Here is a 23,751-nt window from a genome sequence, read left to right as displayed (position 1 = left end):
TTATAGTAAAAAATAAGAAAAAGATTTTTAAGAAAAAAATTTATTAAAAAAAAATTTTTAATTTTTTAAAATAAAAAATATGAAAAAACTTATTAACATTTTTTTTAATTTCTAAAAATAGAAAATACGGAAAAAATTATTAAGAAAGCATATATTAGGGAAAAAAAATTTTTTAAGTAAAAAAAAAAAAAAAAAAAAATGGACGGACCTAACCCTAGGACTGATGGTGAAAGCAAAGCTATACAGACAAAATCTCACCCAGAAGCATACACATATACACTCACAAAAAAAGGAAAAGGGGAAATTAATATATCCTGCTCCTAAAGTCCACCTTTTGAATTTGGGATGATTCGTTGTCTATTCAGGTATTCAACAGATGCAGGCACATCAAGTTGTTTGTGGAGCTTTAATCCGCTGCTTCTGAGGCTGCTGGGGGAGATTTCCCTTTCTCTTCTTTGTTCGTACAGCTCCCAGCGTTCAGCTTTGGATTTGGACCCGCCTCTGCATGTACATTGCCTCAGGGCGTCCGTTCCCCGCCCAGACAGAACGGGGTTAAAGGAGCAGCTGCTTCGGGGGCTCTGGCTCACTCAGGCCGGGGGAGGGAGCGGTACGGAGGAGGCGGGGCGAGCCTGCGGCGTCAGAGGCGTCGTGACGTTGCAGCAGCCTGAGGCGCGCCGTGTGTTCTCCCGGGGAAGTTGTCCCTGGATCACGGGAGCCTGGCAGTGGCGAGCTGCACCGGCTCCCGGGAGGGGCGGTGTGGAGAGTGACCTGGGCTCACACACAGGCTTCTTGGTGGCGGCAGCAGCAGCCTTAGCGTTTCCTACCAGTCTCTGGGGTCCGCGCTGATGGCCGCAGCTCGCACCCGTCTCTGGGGTCCGCGCTGTTAGCCGCGGCTCGCGCCCGCCTCTGGAGTTCGTCTAGGCGGCTCTCTGAATCCCCTCTCCTTGCGCGCCGCGAAACAAAGAGGCAAGAAAAAGTCTCTTGCCTCTTCGGCGGCTGCAGACCTCCTCTCCGGCTCCCTCCCGGCTCGCCGCGGCACGCCAACCCCTTCAGGCTGTGTTCACGCCGCCAACCCCAGTCCTCTCCCTGTGATCCGACCGAAGCCCGCACCTCAGCTCCCAGCCCCGCCTGCCCCAGCGGGTGAGCAGACAAGCCTCTCGGGCTGGTGAGTGCTGCTCGGCGCTGAGCCTCTGTGCGGGAATCTCTCCATTTTTCCCTCTGCGCCCCTGTTGCTGTGGGATCCGCGCTGATAGCCGCGCGGCTCACACCCGTCTCTGGATTTCGTTTAGGCAGCGCTCTGAATCCCCTCTCCTTGCGCGCCGCGAAACAAAGAGGCAAGAAAAAGTCTCTTGCCTCTTCGGCAGCTGCAGACTTTTTCCCGGACTCCCTCCCGGCTAGCACCAAAGCCCGAGCCTCAGCTCCCAGCCCCCGCCCGCCCAGGCGGGTGAGCAGATAAGCCTCTCGGGCTGGTGAGTGCTGGTTGGCGCCGAGCCTCTGTGCGGGAGTCTCTCCGCTTTGCCCTCCGCACCCCTGTGGCTGCGCTCTCCTCTGCGGCTCTGAAGCTTCCCCCCTCTGCCACCTGCAGTCTCTGCCCGCAAAGGGGCTTCCTAGTGCCTGGAAACCTTTCCTCCTTCACGGCTCCCTCCCACTGGTGCAGGTCCCGTCCCTATTCTTTTGTCTCTGTTATTTCTTTTTTCTTTTACCCTACCCAAGTACGTGGGGATTTTCTTGCCTTTTGGGAGGTCTGACGTCTTCTGCCAGCGTTCAGTGGGTGTTCTGTAGGAGCAGTTCCACGTGTAGATGTATTTCTGCTGTATCTGTGGGAAGGAAGGTGATCTCCGCGTCTTACTCTTCCGCCATCTTGCCCCCTCCCCCCCTCTTACCTTTTAATTAACAAGGAAAATACAAATAAGAAATTAAAAAACTACTTAAATAGAATATTCAAAAATTGAGCAGTTAAGGGATAATTGCATAATTAAGTTATTAAAGATAACCTGGAAGAAACAAGGGATGTAAAAGAAAAAAATTTTAAACACTTTTTATATGTTTCAATGACCTAGAGAAGGTGGACTTTTATTTTAATGAAGTATCCATGCCTTAAAAAAGATTATTATAGCAAATATGTGAAGGGCTTTGATATGTCTTAACATAAGCATTGACAAAATATTTGTGTCTATAACCAATCATTTTGAATTCTTTTTTTAATGAAATGTACATAAGACCATTCGTTTTTGTGGATAACCAGAAACTCAAGATCACTTGCAAATAGAGTTACATTTCTTTCTTTGTGGCATCCTTGACAAACTGGAAGATTGTGCTCCTGGAACTTGGGGAAAACAGCTACGATGGATGATGTAACAGGAGCTCCCCCCACCCCCTACCCGGCAGCTGGCTTCAAAGATAATTCATTGTGACAAGAGTGAGGAAGTAACCCGCAAAACTGTGTCCATGGGAAGTAATTTACATAATTGGGCATAGATATAAATGGATCTTTTCCTACGTTATTCTTCTAATATAGAAAAATCTAATCTACCAACAGCTGACTATTCAATTAGAACCTGATTTTTTTAACAAACCAAAAATTATATGTTCTAATGTGTGCTGTTCTTCTAAATAATATGTTTCTGTGACTGTATCCTTCAACCCCTGTTACAATTGCTTGATGTATGTGTGTGTGTGTATAACATGTAGTGTATGTGTGTGTGTATTTATGTGTGACTAATGCTTAATCCCTAGCTACTGTCACTTTAGGCTCACTCCATGAACAACCTAAGAAAGTCTCTCTAATAGTCTTTGCATCAGAAGTGCCAAATATATCTTTTTATCAGGGGTAACAAATGTGTGTCAAATCCATATGACTTCTACTACTCTCACATTATAAATTTATTTATTCCAATATTTTTGGCCTCTGATCCGAGATAGCCTAGCAATCTTTCTGAAAGAAGTGTTCCAGACAGCCGCCATGGATGAATCAGAGCTGGCACTTGAAATGGAGCCTCTTTGCCAACTCTTTTATACACATAAGTTGCTTTTTACCCCACATGTGATACTCCGTGCTGTGCCTACTTGGTTCATGGGATCCTACCTTCATATAGTTCTGTTCCTTGGAATCTTTATTAGTGCTATATACTAGGATATAGGATAGGGTTAAGCCAACATTATTTGGCTCTTAAAAGGATTCTTGCTGAGGTTTGGCAATACCTGCCAACTGAAAGCTCCTCCAGCTTGATGACCAGGCTAGAAGTTTTGAAGCAGCAGCAAAAGAAAGAACTAAGCATATAAGAAAAATAACATAGCAGACTCTGAAGACAAATCTTTAAGAGGATCCACAAACTTTTTTAAGGCATGGATACTTCATTAAAATAAAAGTCCACCTTCTCTAAGTCATTGAAACATATAAAAAGTGTTTTAAAAATTTTTCTTTTACATCCCTGTTTCTTCCAGGTTATCTTTAACAACTGATTATTTCCTGGATACTTAGCTCTTTACAAAAATGAAAGAATGAAGTATTTTCTATAACATGTATCTGGAAGTTTTAATTTTAGATTTATAGTTTCACATTTTAATGCCATTATTTTTCAAGTTTTATTTTGCTCTATTTCTAGATTCTTCCTTTTTTTTCCTATCTACCTCTCTTTTCTTTTTGATTTTGAAATTATTTTAGATCTTTAAAAAGCCACTCTTTTTTTTATTAGGTCTCATATTATTTCCTTTGCTCCATTTTTAAAATTTCTTTCCATTTGTTTTTTCCTCTACTATCAAGCAAGCATTCATATTTTCCATTAAGTACATAATTTCCCCTAATCTCTATAAACATTATGTGACAGTAATATGTTAACAGATACATTAAGACCTCAATTAACTGTCCTAATACAAGTGGAAATACAGAGATAATTCCAAGAGCCTAATTTTTATTTTAATGTGTTTTTCACATGTACATTTTAATGTGAGCTTTTATGATATTATTTTTCAGCCCCACTGTTTCAAAGAAAACAATGGAGGTCTTTTATGAAGACCAAATTCAGGTTGAGTTATTTGGACATCCAGCTGCCCCAGTCTTTTCTACAATGTCCCTACGGGAGCACCTAGCATCACCTGTCAGAATGAGACCGAGCCCTGTCCTGCCTCCCCTGTCTGTCCCTGGTCTTCTCTTTCTAAATCATCTTTACCTGATGAACATTTTCTGTTTCTGATTTAACATCCTCTAGCTGGGCAGTAAAATTGAGTGAGGGTCATACAAAACTGTGAAATGTATAAGCAGACACTGGATGGCTTAATGTATCAGCAATACGTTGCATAGCTGAACTTGAAAGTAAAACTAACAAAGATGACTGAAGTTGAATTTTAGTATTATGTGATCAGATAAAGACATGCTTTAATGATGTTACGATGCTTAACCCTTTCAGGCTGCTGCAATAGAATACTTCTTCAGAGATCCTGAACTCATTCTTGAGAAATCAATTTTAAGAAAACCTGAGTGGTTGAATGCATCAGGAAATTTTGGCTCATAAACTACCTTTATTTGTTGATTCATACTTGTCCTTTTTTACAGGATAAGTGTCTAGTTTTAAGTCAGGTAAATATGCAACTGGTCTTAACTACTATTGCTGACCTGGCCTTATCTTTTTACCAAGTGTGCCTTAAGCCTTTCTCAGTAGAAACCGAACCATTTTTTTTAGAAGGCTAAAAATCATTTCAACCGCAGAGGCTCTCAAAACCTTTCATTTGACCATAAGCTCAAAGTTCAAATCAGGTAATTTACCTTAAACCTGGAAGGGGAACTAACTATATGCCCCAAAATTCAGATTCAACAACTTTCTAGATGTTTTTTGTCTGATCGTTCAGACTCATTCCCATTAATGTCCTTTGATATCCATTTCCAGAAGCTATTTCTGTTAAATCATAATTGTTCTAAGTGTCATGTCAGGAAAAGCTCTTAAATGTCATAATAATCAGTCAGATTATTCAAATAATTTCTCCATTGTCTATTCCTATTTGGCACTAATTTGATAATAGGTCTTCCTTATATGGGTGTTTTCCCTTTACTGTCAAAAAGAAAAAAAAGCAGTATGTTCTACCTATTTTCCATTTTCCCAGCTTTTGCTCCCTTGCTTGGAATTGACTTCCATGGAAAGTGCTATACAAACCTTAAGAAACTGGTCTTTATGATTCCCGAAACTTGGCTCTTGTGTGAAGTTGTAAGAATTGAAATAGGCTCTTTGGTACTTGGTACTTTTCCAAAAAGTTCTCAATTTTCCAAACTTGACTATATTTCTGACTTCAGAGATCAGTAAGAACATGAATGAGATTAATTTTGCATGAAATGAATGTTTTTCATGTATACAACTTGGAGGTCTTCAGAGGAAAGAAGCAATATAAATCTCATATTCTATACATAATTTTTGCTTTGCTCCCTACTGTAAACTTTGGTAAAGTCTAAAACTTAAAAAAAATTTGTATACTGTAAAAACTGAGGGTCAAAAATTGATTAGTCATTCATTTTTAATTCATTTATTCATCGAAATTTTTATTCCTTAAGTCTCGGCCCTCGGCTAATCGCTAGGGACATGTAGATGAACAAATGCCTAGACTTTATGGAGTGAGGCATCTCCTGGAGAGAGAGACATGATTACAAAATCTTAGTAGGGCCATGTTTTTAGTTCTCTTTCTTTTAAATTTGTAATAGAAATTGCCTCCACTCCTGAGTCACTCCTATCCATGGGGAAAAGATTGATTTATCAGACCGGTGAAGGAAAAATTCATTGGTTCAAGGATTCCTCTTGGTTTAAGTTGTGCTTGTGCATTAGAAGCCATGGGTCGTGAGAGTGATCTTGTTTGCTTTGTTCTCGTTTCTCACGCTCATCACCACCCCTCCTAATGGACCAAGCCCTCCGCACAGGTGGCCTTGTTTTCTTTGTCCTCACTCTCCTGGCTCTCAGATGGGTGAGAGGAGAGCATCAATTTATTATATAAGAAATGAGTCCATGTCCTCTGCAAGCATCCTCCTTCAGCTGCTGTGTCTCAGGACTGAGACTTGAGAGGGAGTATTAGAAAGCCTGATTCTGCCCTGATACAGGGGTTGGTATAGATTCACATTGTCAAACCCACAAGACAAAATAGACTTCAACCTAATACTGTATTTGCTTAGCATAATAGAAGGATGCAAGACAAGAGATACATCAGGTAAAGCAGCTTCATGTCATCAGGTGGCCCAGCACCTACCCAGTACACAGCTTCTTTTGCTCTCATGGAGTGTGGATGGCTGCCATGGACAAGAGCTAGGTGCACGGGGTCACTTTAACACAGAGAAGCTGTGTCCTCTGTTTCCATCTAACCCTGAAGAACTGTTCTAGTTCCAGAAGCCCAGGTCTCCATGCCACTCCATAGCTCCCCTGCCCAGGTGACAAGGGGGACACAGTCTTCCACGTCTATCTTCACTCTGTCGTTTCTGACAAAGAGCACCATGAGAAGGCAGACTCTGAGTTGATTCTCCCAGGCAGTCCTGGATCAACCCAGACCTGATCTTAATCCTTTACTCATAATGTCCAACCCACGTTTACCAACAGTAAAGATGATACTTTGATCCTTACCTGATGCCTTTGTATATTTACCATTTTCTGACCAACGCATCACTGGGAGGTCTCTGAGGAGCCAGTTACACCCTTTTCCCTCTGAGTTCAGGACAGCTGAGACCATCAACTGCAACCATTGACGCACATGACCAGTGTATGTCAGACTTTTTCCATCTTGTCAGTCAGGTAAATTAATTGTCTTCTTGTGGCGAGGTCTAAAGTGTTACTCTAATACTGTTACCAACCCAGGAGTGGGATTAAGAGTCTCCTCACAGAAACTGAGATGAAGAAATAGGTCACCTCTACCTTAAGAGTAGGTTTAATGCTATGATAGAGGACCATCCAAAGTGTAAGTTGTGTCCAAGGATGCCTGGAGGAGACCCACTTCCCATAGAAGTGAGAATTTGAGTTAGGATGTGAGGAATGAGTAGAATTTTCTAGTGAGATGAACAGAGAGAAGGTATTTCATGTAAGGATTTAGTAGGTGCCGAGGGGGAGCTGAACAATATCATGGAGATCGTGGGGAACACAAAAAGACCAGGGGTCTTTCCCCCAAATCCATACTTATATTATGAAATCAATAGTTTTTCTCACTCAAGATAACTAATTGGTTTACTTCAATCATTTTAAGCCCTTGAAATTGTATGTAAAGATAGGTATTCAACCACGGTATGTATGTACAATGGAATATTACTCAGCCATAAAAAAGAATGAAATAATGTCATTTGCAGCAACATGGATAGACCTAGAGGTTATAAACAGTAAGTGAAGTAAGTCAGACAGAGAAAGAAAAATATCCGATATAAATGAACTTATTTACAAAACAGAAACAGACTCACAGGTTTTGAAAACAAACTTATGGTTATCAAAGGGGAAATGTAGAGGGGGAATAAATTAAGAGCTTGGGATTAACATACACACACTACTATATATATAAAATAGATACCCAACAGGACCTACTATAAAGCACAGGGAACGCTACTCAATATTCTGTAATAACTGATATGGGAAAAGAATCTGAAAAAGAATGAAGATATGTATATGTATAACTGAATCACTTTGCTGTACACCTGAAATTAACACAACATTGTAAATCAACTATACTCCAATACAATTTTTTTATAAAGATAGGCATTCAACGTTTACTCAGGAATTCCACAGAAATCTCAGAATTCTTTGAACTATTCACTCACTCACAAAATATTTCTTGAGTACCTACTATGTGTCGGGCACAGTTCTTTCTATAAACACAAGGAAGGCAGCAGTGAACAAGACAGGCAAGGTCCCTATTCACATGCAGCTTATGCTCTAGAGCTGAACTCTCCCATACAGCCACCATCAACTGCATGTGACTATTGAGCACTTGACATGTGGTTTGTCCCAGTGGAGATGGGCCAGAAGAGTAATGTTCACACTGAATTTCAAAGATTTTTGTATAAAAGGAAAGAAAGTAAAATATCTCATTAATACATTTAATATTGATTACGTATTGAAATAATATCTTAGTTGTATTGAGTTAAAGTATACCATCAAAATGAATTCTGTTTATTTTGCTTTTATATTGTGGTTACTAAGAAATTTACAGGCACGTAGGTGGCTTGCCTTCCTGTTGGACAGTGATGCCCTTGAGAGAGAGGAGTCAAAATATAAACTCGTTCACAAATAAATGAACAAGACGATTTCTCATAGCGCTACGTGCTATAAAGAAAATAAAACTGGGCAGTGTGACGGAGAGTGGCAGAGACCATGTTAAATAAATCTGCCAAGGAAGGCTTTTCTGAAAAACAATTTTTGCTGACATATGGATAATATGCTGGAGCCACCCAGATGAATTTCTATGGGAAGAACAGCATTCTAGATAGAGAAATGGCAAAGATCCCAAGGAATGGCTTGTCATCCTCAACGAAAACAGAAGTCCAGTGGGGTTAAACAGTATTGAGCCAGAGGGAGAGTGGTATAAGATGAGGTCAGAAAAATAGGCAGAAGCCAGTTCCTTAAGGACTTGCAGACCTGGAAATGAGATGGGATTTATTCGAAGTGCAGTGGAAAAGCACAGAAGGGTTCCTAGCAGAATGGCAGGAACTGATTTACATTTTTAGAAAGACCTCTGTATCTGCTTTACAGAGAATCAAATGCAGACAGACAAGAAGGGAGGCACAGACACCAGAGACCATTTCAGTAGTGCTGGCAAAAGATACTGGTGGCTTGGATTGGGAATAGCAGGGGGTGACATAGAAGTGAACTGATACTCAAAACAGTTTCACCTTCCAACTTTCAGAATCTTGCTGATGGTTTGGATATGGAAGGGAAAGGATGGAGATAGATGAGCGGTTACTCCTCTTTATGATGTGAGCTGTAGGTGGTGGTGCCATTTACCAAGATGAGGAAATGAAGACAAGAACAGATTGGGGGATAGGTATTTTGTTTTGCCCATGTTAAGACTGACATTCCTATTACAAAGTTAAGTTAGGAGTTGTCGATGTAAGTTTGGAGTTTGGTGGAGAAATCAAGGTAAAAGATGTAAATTTAGGAGGCAGCTTATGCTTCTTTAAGCCATCACCTTAATTTATGTTTCAGCATCTTGTGACTAAAGGACTAGATACTGATATTTTTCTGTATTATCAGCTTCTTACCAAAACATCCTTTCATCCAAGTCCAATTTGATTCCATAAACCTTTACCCAAAAGTTGCTAATGTTAATCTTTCCTGGAGTAAAAATAAATAACAGGATTATGATGTACAGTCAGAAAAGTGTGTTCAGAAAGTTCTAGTGTTGAATAGTGGACAGGAGTTCAAGAGTCTGCTTAAGGCTTTCAAAAGGGGCCTCTGGGGAAAATGAGGAACCTTCAAACCGGCCAGCTCCTCTCTAGGCTAAAGCTTTGCTGGACAAGCTTCTGTCCTTCCCTCCATTCTTGCTTTTTGCAAGCATCGGAGATACACTAAAAGCATCATTGTTAATGTTTTTCAAAGAATGGAAAAAAAGGAAGCATTATAAGCAGAAAATCATAAAAGTAGGTGAAATTGCTTTATCAGCTGGAGTCTCCAAATGAGAGAATTATGCAGGGAGGCTTTAAACTAGGGGCGTGAGAGACATGAGTTTGATTTCATTAGTCTTTGCTAGGAGATGAAACTCTTTTTGAAAGCTCCAAGACCCTCTGGGGTCTGAGTCCAGAAGTGATGCCACATAGAGCAGTACAACTCTGATGAAGCTTTAGCTAGTCTTGAAACAAGTGGAGGACACAGCAGCTTTGGTGCTAAAGAAAAGCAAGCATGCTTTGTTAAAAACACTGATTTGTAAGGATGGTTGCCCATTCTGCAAACCCCAGGCACACCTCTTTTAGGTGACAAGGCCATTAGGAAAAATGGTAATTAGATGAGCCAGGATTTTAGTAGTCATTCGCCAGGTGAGGAAAGCATTTTCCATCCCCACTGCTGAACAGCCACTTTGGGATCATGATGCCACCAGGAGAAGACCGTAGTCTGAGACAATTGTTAGTCCTTGACTGTGATACTTGCAACTGCCAAGTGGCCAACTGGCAAACATTCATCCAGGGCCTGCATAGTCTCAGCCCTGTAGTAGAAGCTGAAAGCACGTGTGTGCACAAATTGGATTCTACTCACAGCCAGGTCAGCTATAGCTTTAGTGGTCCTTGTAAAATACCTTATTTGGGGGAAGTGTCTTTGAATAGGTGTGGCAACAGGTCAATCTGTTTAACAACAACATTTTAAATATAACATTGGTTCAGTTATTAAATATGGTAAAACTAAGCATTTTATTCGCAGTCTACTCCTTTCCCCTCTATTCTACTCTCAGTTTTTTAAAAAACATCTAAGATACCACGTTAGTTTAAAAAGGGTGGGGGGAGGAGAGGTGGTATAAAATACAAATGAAATGAAATCTAACAAATTCTAATACAAGATTATTACCCTCAATACAAAGTGAGCCTATCTATCTTTCTATGTCTCTATCATTTGTATAATGAATATACAAAAGAAAATTAGAAAATAAAATGCAATAGTTCTTCTCATCAAGATCATAAAAATGTTTGTTTCAATAGAGAGAGTTGTCTGCATTTACTTGAACCTTCACAAAACTGTTTCCCTATCTCTAATTTTTTAATATAAAGTTTAGTAATATATGCCCTTTCTAATAACATATAAATAATAAAAATAAGAGAATATTATTCTGTATATGAATGGACCAATTTCTCCCACTCAATATCAGATTGGATTAACAAACAAGCAAGCAAGTGCGTAAACCTCTCACTACAAAACACATACACACATCAATCGTTATAAATAATTTATGGGAAACATAGTTAAAATGTATTTATGTAGATTGAAAATAAATAGGCAAAGACATATAAAGCAAATGTGAACCAAAACAATGCAGGAGTAACAATATTAATATTAGATAAGGTGGAATGTAAAGTTTAAACATCAACAGGATAAAGAGAGAACTTATATGATAAGAAGATAAAATCCTTGGCATTGAGGAGTTGGCTGGTACCAGCTCATGAGAGCTGATTGTTAACATTTATTCCCAAGTCCATGTTTTATAACATCACATTGAAATTGGCCTTGGTGCGATTATTTACACCATGGAAATTGGCAAATGACACACATCAAGGCCTCCATCACCCCTCCTCCAGTTGTTAAATATTTACCTGCACATCCATGGATACAACTGATGAACTTAAAATTACCTGAAATGTGTATGTACTAAACAATATAGCAATTAAAACTATTTTTAAAAACTTATCAGAAATGTAAGAAAACTTTATTTAAAATACATAATCATATTGGCATATTTCAGTTTACTTCTTCAAAATTGTACAGATCCCCGAAAATTAAGTAATAACATAAAGGAATTTAATGACATAATCCATAAATTTGATAAATGAAATATATAATACTTATTATATGCAAGTGTGTAAATAGATGTCAGTTTAAAAGTGAGAAAATGTTAACAGTTAAATAAGGAAGCTATGTTTGGTTTGAAATACTATTGTCTTTTTAAGCATCACTATCTGATTTAGTAGGATATGAGAGTTAATCATGTCATTTTCCTGTTTAATTTTGTATTTTAGCCAAAGACTAATTTACATTTGCTAAAAAATTATATTTAATACTGGTGAATGGTGGCTTAGATGTTCTTGACATATTTTATATATTACCATAAGCCCTAACCAAATTATAAGAGTATTTATCTCTCATTGAGACATTAAACACAAACTTAACTTAATATTTCAATGTTAATTTAATACCTTAAATAAGATATAGATATATATTGGAGGTGAGTACTGCTGGGCCAGGAGGAAGAAACCCGTAAGAATGATTTTTCTTTCTTTCTTTCTCTTTTTTACAAAAGAACTACAGTATCCTATTAAGACTTTTTCTGCATGTTCTTGTCAAAGGAAGGAAAGAATTTTTCACTGACACCCTCGATTGCTAGTTGGTCACATGATTACTCTTCAGGAGACACAAGAGACCCATCTGAAAGTGGGGTGGGAGGATTTAATGTAACTTCCTACTTAGAAACCGAGATTGCCTGTAACAAGCTCCATCTGATTCCTTCAACACTGCACCCAGACAGTTTCCTTTCTCTAAACGTCAATAGGACAGAAATGAAAAGAAAATGTGAGACGAGGTTTCTGAAGTTCAGAAAACATTATCCTTGTCTGAGATGACTTGTCATCATTTGGGGATACACTGTGGAGAGTATTTATCCATGTACCTAGCAGAGCAGCCCTTAATAACCACTTGAATAAATGAACGGATAGATAATAAATGACAGAAGTAGGCAGAGGGCCAAGGATACATGACCTAAGAAACAGTGCTGTTGTACTGGAGATTTCAGAAAGTGGGAAAAGGCAAGAGCATGAAATAGAAACACTGGAAAAGATATTTAAATATTGGGTGATTTTTCACAAAGCAACTGTCCATAGCATCCTTACCATCCCTTATGAGATGCAGACATTCTTGTTGTCATTCTCCATACAGGGACAGTGCCATTCTGACATGTCAAGGGACTGTTCAAGGTCAAATAATTATTGAAGGTAAAACCACCAGCATGTGGCAGTAGCAGAAAATGAACACATCTCTTCGATTATAAATCCAATGGGCATTTCAAAACACCACTGTTGCCTCTAGGAAAATGACCTCAAACAGAAATCAACACATTCTATTGCAATTTTAATTTGAAAGCATTTGCCTTGAAACTGTCTAATTCCTGTTTCTTTTTTACCACCTCCATTCCCACCCTAATTTCATAGCTATTGAGGGGAAAGCAAACTACTGTCCAGATATTCTTGCTAAAGCACCTCACTTGAAAAAATCTTTTCCCCCCTCAGGTTTTCATTTGACTCACAGTGTAATCGTATTAGTAAGAAAGGTTTTGTTTTGTCATACCTGGTGCCAGATTTTCCCCAAAAAAGCAAAATAAAATGATGTGTAGACTACCTGGTTTCCACAGAATAGCATAGTTGGTCCTCCATATCCTAGGGTTCCATATTCACAGATTCAACCAACCTTGGATTGAAAATATTCGAAAAAAAAATCCAGAAATTTCCAAAAAGCAAAACTTGAATTTGCTGCACACAGGCAACTATTTATATAGCATTTACATTGTATTTACACCTATATACATAGCATTTGCATTGTATTAGGTATCATAAGTAATCTAGAGATGAGTTAAAATATACAGGAGGATTTGTTGTAGGTTATAAACAAGTACTGTGATATTTTATATAAGGGATTTGAGCATCCACAGATTTTGGTATCCTCGAGGACCCTGGAACGAATTCCCTACAGATACCAAGGGATGACTATATAAAAATCAAGGAGAACAACTCTGATAATGTAAGAATAAAGTCAGTATTTATGAGTAACAGGCCTGTTTGACAAGCAGCATTGCAGTATATAAAATTCCAATGACAACATATTAAAAATACAGTAATTGTCTAGAAGAATGAGAGAAATAAAGCAGAAGCCTATGGAAAACTAGCGGATTTGGAGTCCTTTGGAAGAGAACGAGGAAATAGCTGCCTGAACACTGTCAGAGAGATACCTACTGACCACACTTGCACCCAGTTTTACCAGACATTGAGAAGGAAAAAATGCTCAAGAGGAAACAACATGCACAGCCGCTGTCCTTAGGAAACTTACGGTCTGACAGTTTCAAAACAATTTCACTTCACTTTATGTAATTATAAAAAATGTCCCCATCAAAGAAAAACCTAGGTGAAAACATTTTTCAATATTATTTACTCATTTTAATGCATTCTACCTTTGCACAGAAGTAATTTCTTTAAATATCTACCTATATGAGACAAGTATGGCTCCAAGCGGATGCCTGCCCACCGAATCCCTCTCTCCTGTTCCATTTGATTGCTTGGGTTAACAACAGAGTTCGTCTCCCCATATTCACCTCTGTCTTTTCAGTTCTCCTTCACGTCTGCTTCTCTCTTTCTTGTTTTCTCTTTTCTTGTTTTCCATCTGTTTTTCTCACTCTTCCTCAGGGGCACTTGAAGAAGCGTCTTCATCTTGCTAACAGTTTTTGGTTCTAGAAAGGATGTTTCATCTGCACCCTGACCCATAAGGAATGAGACAGCCAACAGGCTCCCAGGTGTGTTCTGGTGTCTGTAAGCAGAAATAATTTGTTCCATCAGGAGAAAGCCTTTGTCACTGATGGTTTTAAAATCGTGCAAAGGACTTTCCAGTTTATAACACATGGGCTTCATCACTGGTTTTTTTTCCTCTCATGGAGCTGGTGGGTGGGAGGGACAGGCAAGCATAAGTAATTTCCCAGAGATGGTCAGGGCTGGGGTGCTCAGAGAAGACTTAATTGAAAGGTACCAATTCTGAAATTTCTTTTCTAATATTCGGTCTATGGCTTTCCAATAATAATCACAGTAGTAGTTGTTGTTGTTTTAATAGTAGAGATAGTAGTAGCAATCGTAGTTATATAATAGCTAGTGTTTATTGAGCACTGAATATGTGTCAGGCTTTGGGCCATATGCCTTAGATTTATTAACTCATTTAAACCTCCCAATAACCCAATGAGGTAAAGATTATTATTATCCACATTTCACAGTCCAGGGAACTGGGCTTGTCCAAGCTTACACAGCAAGGCAATTATCAGTTACATACCTCTCCTCCCTGCAAGAGAACAGTATATTTCCCCAAAACATTCTGATGGGGCAGTGTCATTTGCTTCTAAAGACGGGTCCTGTCATATCCTGATTGTTACCATTCTTAAACCTGAGGCGAGGGGCTGCCTTTGAATGAATCTTAGCTTCATTCAGCTCTCTGCTCAAAGTCCCCTCCTCAGAGGGCCTCGCTGACTGCCTCTTCATCATCTCTCTCTGTCCCTTTCCTCTGCTTGGTTTTAATTCTGAGCGCTTATCACTACCTGAACTGTCTTGGTCTGCTCGGGCTGCCATAATAAAACACCACTGATGGATAACAAATGACAGACTTTTATTCTCTCACAGTTCTGGAGGCTGGAAGGCTAAGAGCAGGGTGCCAGCGTGGTCAGCTTCTGGTGAGGAACCTCTTCCTGGCTCTCAGACAGCCGCCTTCTCGCTATGTGCTCACGTGGCCTTCCTCCGTGAGTGCACAGGGAGAGAGAGAAAGAACACTCTCTTCCACTTCTTATAAGGCCACCAATCCTATCAGACTAGGGCACCACCCTTATGACCTGAGAGGAGAGAACAGGTTCACAGTTGAGGGATGACTCATCCTTGAACATTTACCCCCACCTTTAAGAGGAAATTTCCTCTGCCAATTAATGCTGGCTTCCCCTCCAGGGATGAAGCTTCCATGTGCTCCTTGCTTGGCATGCTGTGGATCTAGGAACATCCGTGTGGAAATTCATTTCAAAATGTGCATGCTCAGGTTCTAATGACATGGAGGTTGCCTTCTCCCACCCACGGCACCTCTTGACACAGGCCTCCATGTGTGAAGAGAGTGTCTGGCAGAAAAACTGGGTATTCCTTAGGGAGGAACTCCTTCTAGGTTTCATGGAAATCCTAGGGTTCTTCCCTACCTCTTGAGTGTGAAGCAGGGCATCTACGCACATACTAGTGGTATTGCTGCCTATGATGTTGCCGTATGGCTTAGGTCACAGGGAAAACCTACATTGAATGTCCCCTGGAAGCCTGCAAAAGACTCATGGCCCATGTTTATGCTATTGGATATACTTTTCATAGCTCACATTTATATCAAAATATTAATATTAGTGTTAATATTAATAATTTTATCTTCCTGATCCTAAAAGTTAGAAGTTCCATAAGGACAGGGATCTAGTCTCATTTGTTTTCTCCCAAGAGCCTAGCACAAAGTAATAAATATTTATTGATTGGATGAATTGTCCTAAATCATGTTATGAAGTGATGGTATTTTATTGCGATTTTACAGATGAGAAAAAAACTAGTGAGCTTATTGAGTTTGTGCATAGTTTGTAGCCAGCCTTAAAATAGAACCAAGTTCTCCTGATCCATAGGAACTTCTGGTAAGCAAGAATCCCAGGATCCTGTCTGAATTTAAGTTCCACACATATACTAAATACTTAATAAATATTTGAATGAGTTGAAAGAATGAATAAGTTTTAGTTTTCTTAACATGTACCTCATGTGACACGCTGCAATCCCTTCACTATGAGATCTCTCAGGCTTTATCTGAATATGCTCAGTAAGAGAGAAATCACTAGTGCCTTAGGCATGACATTTCTATATTTTGTCATTTCTAAGTGTTGGAAGTTGTTTTTGTATGCTTGGAATATTTCACAATATTTTACAATTTTCACAGTAAAATAATTTCAGGTCTTACGGATAAAAAATATTGAACAAGACAAGGCTAAGGACAATCATAAGACTTGAAATTAGAGACGCTTCATCGAGCTAAAGTGAAATTATAGTTATGCAATCAGATATGGATCTGTTTTTCAGAGCTACCATTCAGACTACCTTTTCAGTTGGTCCTGAAACTCACCAACCTTTCAGTTCACAACCTTTTCAGCTGGTCCTTAGTTACAGCATGTGAGACTTTGTGAAATGTTCTGTCGGAATTCGATTTCATCCAGGTCTGTAGCATTCTCCTGGCCACTTGTCTGATTTGTATCAATAATAATAGCTGGTGGTTAACATAGCACCAATCTGAGCCCTGCTCTGTTCTTGGCCCTTTATGTATTTTAACTCATTTAGTCCTTACAACAACCCCATTTCCAGGGTGCTTTTATTATACCCATTTGACAACCCAGAAAATGAAGGAAGAGAGAAGTTAAGTAACTTGCCCAGGGTCACACAGCCAGGAAGTGGCAGAACCAACTCAGATCCCAGCAGTCTAGCCCCAGAGCCTATGCTCTTAACCACTGTGCTGCATAGCGCCCTGCATACTCATGAATCCTTGTGAATCATGCTGGCTCACCCTCTAGCGTTCAAAAACCATCTGCTAATTAGTCAGTTCTACAATATTTTCAGGGACCAACACCAAAATCACCAGTGATATAGTTGGAGAGATGGATCTTTCCCTCCTCTGGAAAGACTAGGATTTTCCTGATTGGGGTCCCCTGTCAGGGCTCCTGGTCCCCACAGCCTGAGTCACCTGCTCAGCTTTTCTCAGTTCCCTGGAAGGCAACTTTCACCTATTATTTCTGTTCTTTTTTGCACACTCTAGCACACTCTCCCTGATGTTGAGAATTCTCCCTGGATGTCTCTTTTCTTGATGTGTACAGTGTTATTGGGCTAAATTCCCTCATTTGTGTTATTACTCAGAATCTGTGCAAAACTATGTAGACACACAAGACTATGTGTTCCTTTTAGTAATCTCCCTGCCCTTCTTCTTACTAGTGCATATCTCTTCAACACTTTTTGTTATTGTTATTTTCTCTCTGCCTCAGAGCCCTTCATTTTTCCCATTTATCTTTTTATCCTCCTGACCACATATTCAGCTTTGCTCTGATCGGATTGGGAATTACATCTCTGAACAAATGCAGGCTTTCCGGCCTTGTAAAGGCAGCCTGTCCCCAGTGGAGAGCCTGAACCACCATGATTGCAGGCAAACTCCCATGGATGGGAAGAGATCTGGGTTTTTCTTTCACTGGTGCAACTTTCAACCGGAAGCAGAGATGAAAGCCCCCAAAGGTCCAGGTCCGATACTATATAGTCTCTGGATATATGTCTAAGGGTTCTTTGATTGGCATCCTTTGTCTGCCTGTGACTCACTGGAACTGGCTGGCAGATGGTAATTTCATCATATTCTAAGCATGGGTTTTCAGAAAGCGGCACCCCAGTGGTTGACCAGACACTTTGATACCACTATCACTTCTCTATCCCTGGTTGAAAAATGCTGTAGATCTAGGGAAGAAGACAGTAAACTTACTCTGTAAAGAGCTGATGGTAAATATTTTAGGCTTCAAGGAACATAAGGGTCTCTGTAGCAACCACTCCACTCTAGGGCAGGATGAAAACAGCCATCCACAAAGAGTAAACAAATGCGGTTGGCTGTGTTCCAATGCAACTTATTTACAAAGACAGACTGTAGGCGGGATTTGGCCCCGGGGTCCACAATTTGCCCCTCCCCAGCATCAAGAAGGAAGAAGAAGGGAACAGGACAGACCTAGAGGAGGAGAAAATTGTCACTAACCACTTCTCCCAGTCTGGCATTAATTTTTTTTCTGAGTCCAATGACTAAATAACCTGTTCCTGGGGGTGTGAATCTCTTACATAAATTTGGGGCCAGAAGATCTAGTTTTATGTTATCTTGAGTTATTTTTCCATTTTGCTCTATTTCAGATTTTTAGAGGTAATTGTTAAATATTTCAGCTGTGATACATGAAGGGGCTGACAGTGCCCCCTCTGAGGCCAAGATGATGGCTGCAGTCGTAACTAGAGGAAAATATCTAGGGGCTAAGACTGGGAAGGACACATCACCTGGCCCAGACAGTGATATGCCAAGCATTGGCAACCTTGAAAGAGATACAATTTGATTTTATTGAAGAGTTTTCTTGCACAGGACTGTGGTTTTTCTACATTGCTTTTGTTAAGTACAGCATTTTCCCCCCTGCTAGATGCTTATCTAATGTTCTTACCATTGTACGGAAAAAACAGAAAGCTGAAAGTCTCAAAAATAATTTCTTACTGGCTTAGGAATTCTTTTCCTATTTGTCTGTTAACAGCAAACATATCTACCTTATTGAATTACTATTAAAGTAGAGTTTCATTCTTTGGGCAAAAAGTAACCAATGACAGGCACCTTTATTTATGTTTGTGTGTGTGTGTGTGTGTGTGTGTGTGTACACACATATGCATGTGCAAGTTGGACAGCAAAAGGAAATTAGTTGGGGAGGAAAACATTAAAGTTAAGAGAGGTAGGTAGTCATTATCATCTAAAGTCTGTACACACAGACATAGGCCTTGACAGCCATATGGGAGGAGTTGGTGCCTCGATGATACTAACAGAGACGTCAACAGTTGTTGGTGCATTAGTGCAGGAGAGGCCTGAACCAATACAAAGCTGACCCGCTTAGCAATCTTTGCCAAAACTCTATGATGGTTCAGAGCAAGACAAGAAGAATATGTTTGCTTAACAATAGGAGCAAGAGCCCTTGGGCCAGAAGCAAATGTCCAGAAAATCGTCACTTTTATATGGAGGTTAGGTGCTTGGAAACAAATCAGGGAAAATCTTAGCAGCAAACCTCATGAGTGTAGAGGAGATAAATAGTCCTGTCAGCATCGGAATTTAGGACGATTACTTCGTGTCCCATTTAAAAGGAACATAGAAGACTGACCTGGCAGAAACCAGGAAAATGGTTTAGCTTCTGTCCAGCCAGATTCAGCCTGGCCCTTTGCAGTCCCTTCTACTGTGTATATTATGGCCAGAGAGAGCGAGCCACTTGGGGCTGCTAACGAGAAGTCTGCAAAATAATATTGGCTTGTGATTCAGGCCAAAGATAACAGAAGGAAAGCTTAACATTCCCTTGTCTGTAGGAATACCTTTCTTGATAAACTAGATTCTTTAAAAATTTTTCTTTCACTTGTTAAATTTGAGGGTCTCCTAATGTCTTGAAATTAAGTCTGTGAATTTATAAACAGGCTGATGACCATCCTTCAGACATGCCTTCACATCACTCAGGAACAAGGGAAAACGTGTCTTGGGGTTGGAGACGTGGACTTGACATTCATCTCCAGGGTTGGGATGATTACAGTGCAGAGGATCATCCGAGAATGTGCCTGTAGATGGAGAAGAGACTGCCCAGGAGAGGATCCTGGGGGCACTCAGGACCAAAGAGAAGAGGAAAGAGCCTGAAAACAAGAAAGGATGGATACAGAGAAGCTGTGGTGGGTGAGACACAGTAAGGGGTGAGGTCACAGATCTGCAGAGCCTGGACTAGGTCACTCCCATCACCCTGGTCCCAGCACTCGTGACGTGGAAAAGTTTTCTACTTTCTGGGCTTAAAGTTCTTCAGTTTCAAAGATAACAGGTAGGGATCTGAGGGAATTTATTGCTAAATAGTGTGGAAAGTGCCTTCACAAATAACATGTCAGCAAACCCCAAAACATCGCAGAGAGCAATTTCTACACATGGGAAAACAGAATCTTGGAAAAATTGAGCCTCTTGCTCATAATTGATAGTGGAAACACTGGCATTCAAACCCAAACCTTCTGAGTCTAAAGCTGACACAGTTTTCATTCTGTTCTGTTACCTTTTGCAGCCAGACGGGAGGTTGGCCTGAGACAAAAGGAGGGTGTGCTATGAGGAAGAAGGGGTGTGGGTGATTGCTCCTGGGAGGTTTGAGCTCACGGAGAGTAGCTGTGGGCAGGAAAGCAGGTTGCAGAATCATCTGGTGGCCAGGGTGCGGGCCCAGCAGGTCAGGGGGCTTGAAAAGAGTGACAAGAGTTTTGAAACATTCACTGAGGTAACATGAGAGAGCATTCTCCAAGGGTGATTAAAATGACCACCTAGGACACAGCTGAAGTGAGACAGGATGTAGGAGGCTTGGGTATTTTGGGTGTGTGAGTCTCCAGCAGAAATCAACTGAACAGTAGTGGGAAAAGCGAGTTGGTCCCTAACTGGATAGAAGAGGAAAATGAGGAGACCAGAGCTTAGGAGGCTTTCTGATGAGTCTACAATTCTCCAGGGGAAATCCTGCTTCTTTCCCTGGACATCGTCCATATCCCATGTTCTGTGCGACAGCACCAATTTTCCAGGACATTCTAGAACACATTCAGACTTCCCTCTGCTCTGTCACTCCCATCCTTTCTCCTCTCTCCTCGGTTTCCTGCCCTGGCTCTTCAGTTTCACTCCACATCCTGCCCCTGCTCCTTTAACTTCTTTCTACTTTCCTCCGCATTCTTCCTAACTGATTATGCTACTTGCTCATGTCAACCTCTGCCCTATTATGTATTCAGGAAACCAGGCCCACAGGAACAGTGAGTCCATTTTCATTTTGAGCCAGGGATATCTGTCTCACAGCATTTGCTTAAGGTCAGTAAACATAGAAACCATTCTTGATTTTTCCACTGTGTTCCAAAGCCACAAATATATACAAATGAAAACTGCACTGATTTTTTTTTTTAAGATATTTAGAATTACTTTTTTTTTTTAATTAATTAATTTATTTATTTATTTTTGTCTGTGTTGGGTCTTCGTTTCTGTGCGAGGGCTTTCTCTAGTTGCGGCGAGCGGGGACCACTGTTCATCGCGGTGCGCGCGCCTCTCACTGTCGCGGCCTCTCCCGTTGCCGAGCACAGGCTCCAGACGCGCGGGCTCAGTAGTTGTGGCTCACGGGCCTAGCCGCTCCGCGGCATGTGGGATCTTCCCAGACCAGGGCTCGAACCCGTGTCCCCTACCTCGGCAAGCGGACTCTCAACGACTGCGCCACCAGGGAAGCCCCCGCTGATGTTTTTAAACGATGCAAATAACTATACTGAATTTCTCATTGTTTTATTCTTTAAATAAGACAGAAAGCCTGAGGATAATATGGAGGAAGGAGGGAAACGGCTAAAAGGCTGGAGGCTCTGCAGACCAGATGGTCTGAGACTGCAGTAGTCCTGAGGCTGGCAGGCGTGGATGGGGACAGGAGTGAGAAGTGGTGGGCTCCAGCTGGTGGGGACACAGCATGGATTGTGTGTCTAAAGGGCTGAGCTAGACCTTGGAGACGCCCCTAGAGGTGGCCCATCTCTGTCAAGCCACCTTCTCATTATAAGTTCCAGGTAGAAAGGTATCATCATTTTAAATTTGGTGCAGCACTGAACACACTAAGGAGGAATCAATATATGTTAATTTACTTATTGTACCTAAAAAAGAAATAAATTTAAATAAGTAATGAGCAGGAACCATTCTGTTCCACATCCTGCTTTATAATTCCCAGCAACCGTATACATTTGTGAGCATAACTGGCTCATGTACTTGATGGATAATTGTCTGTAACGCTGTAAAAGCCAAGTGACCTTTCTGTTGAAAGACATTTTTAAGCGAGACTGTTTTGGTTCCCTGTGGAATTGGTTTTTCACGCTCATGTTTGATATTTCTAAGAAATAAGCGCCACCTGCTGGCTACTAAGAGGATTGTCGAGCAGCCAAACGGAGTAGCATGTATTTTTTGACCATTCTTAACCAGAAGGTAGAATTTAAATTATCTTTCAGTTTCTAAAGCCTAATAATCCCTTAAGGATCCACGTGACTTTTGGGAAGTCCCCTTTTCTCCTTTCAAGCAGTATTTAATTTTTATTCCATGTGAATCACCTTCTCTAATGTGAACTATCTTGGTAATAATCAACCATACCCTAGCACAATTAGGGAGTTCCCATACGTTCTCCAGGCAGAGGTGGGTCCCTGGCCCCATGATACAGGCTGATAGTTTAAAGGATATACTAACCCTGGTGCTCTAACTTGGAAACCAAGTCTGAGGTGGGACAGAGTTGTACACAGAGGCCTTCTTGATAGAAGTGGATTTTGTCCCTTCCTCCGTAAGGGAAAAAAGTACAGTTCTCGTCAGTAGATTAATCACTAAAATTGGCCTTGATACAAAATCCAACATAGGCATCACCTGCACTTCTGGAAATGTACCTGTGAGATGCATGTTCAGCCTCTCAGCACATGCTTATAATCCAGGCAGGTAATACTGTATCCCCAAAGTGCTCCTCTTTGGTGACATTGAGAAAATAGGAATTACCTAGGGTAACTTTGACAAATGGTATCTGTAGTATTATCTTCATTCTCTCAGTTTTATTTTCTTCTTTCTTATGAAATCTGTACTTGAAAACTGCTCCAACAATTAAAAATTAGAGGGTCAGATTTTAGAAGTTCTTATACAACTAGCAAAATCATTTTCTAAATTGCCTAGAAACAATAAAGACTTTAAAATCCCAACTTACATGGGTCCATATCAGTTTCTTTGGCTTAATTTAGATGCGTTTTTTTTTTCTTAATTTTGAAAATGATGGTGCTATCTACAAAATCGCTAGACTAGGAACCACCTTGACAGTATTTAACTGATACAAGCATCTCGGTACCCCCTCCTTCTTAAGGGGGAGAATGGTGTCATTAGCAACGTCCAACTCGCTACTAAGTCACTGCACTTGAATTTCAAGTACAACTTTTCATCTCCCATGAACTACGTGTACACGTTAAATTTCTAAATTACAGGGTGTGGACTACATATGTCACTAGAATGTTTTGTAATAATGCCAAGGGGAAAAATAAAACCACTTCTTGCAAACCAAGGGGTTTAACAAAATTCTTCCCCCATCTAAAGCTCTAAAAAGCCATGTTGGTGCTGCCTGTCCTTAGCCATGAGACTTCTCTATGGAAGTTCTTGGGGTGCATTTTGGTGGGACGCCCCTCTGTGGGCAGCACTTACAGGTGTTCATGGAATGGGCAGAGTTGAAAAAGCTGGAATTATATTCACAACCAGTGTTTGCTTAATGCTGTAAAAATGCTACAGAAATGGCCAGAAAGTCTTTGGGTATCTGGGGAAAACCAGTCCTTTGAAATTTTTGATGTGTAAGCAGAATAATGAAAGCTCGTCTGTTTCCTGTACTTTTATCACACACATACATCATAGTCAGATTGGGATTTAATTGGTTGGAATGTGGCCCAGGCCTGGGAATTTTTTAAGGCTCCCCAGGTGATCATAATGCACTGCCAAAGTATTAACAGGCTCTATGCAAACAAGA

General features: G+C 40.5%; 1 protein-coding gene and 1 long non-coding RNA gene across 8 annotated transcripts in view; one reads left to right on the top strand and one right to left on the bottom strand.

Moving 5' to 3' along the window:
• PDE4D (phosphodiesterase 4D) overlaps positions 1-23,751 on the top strand; it is a 1,112,988-nt gene that overhangs the window by 328,316 nt on the left and 760,921 nt on the right. The gene's annotated exons all lie outside the window — the stretch shown is intronic.
• Positions 1-23,751, bottom strand: part of LOC309624445 — a 72,515-nt gene that overhangs the window by 22,125 nt on the left and 26,639 nt on the right. The window contains exon 2 of the long non-coding RNA XR_014241930.1: positions 1,884-14,213. This is a non-coding gene — a long non-coding RNA (uncharacterized lncRNA). The remainder of the gene's footprint in view (positions 1-1,883; positions 14,214-23,751) is intronic.

The sequence above is a fragment of the Balaenoptera borealis genome, assembly GCF_965194805.1.
Source record: "Balaenoptera borealis genome assembly, chromosome: 2".
NCBI classification, from domain to species: domain Eukaryota; kingdom Metazoa; phylum Chordata; class Mammalia; order Artiodactyla; family Balaenopteridae; genus Balaenoptera; species Balaenoptera borealis.
Note: the sequence above shows the minus strand (reverse complement) of the source record. Positions and strands in the feature narration are given on the sequence as shown.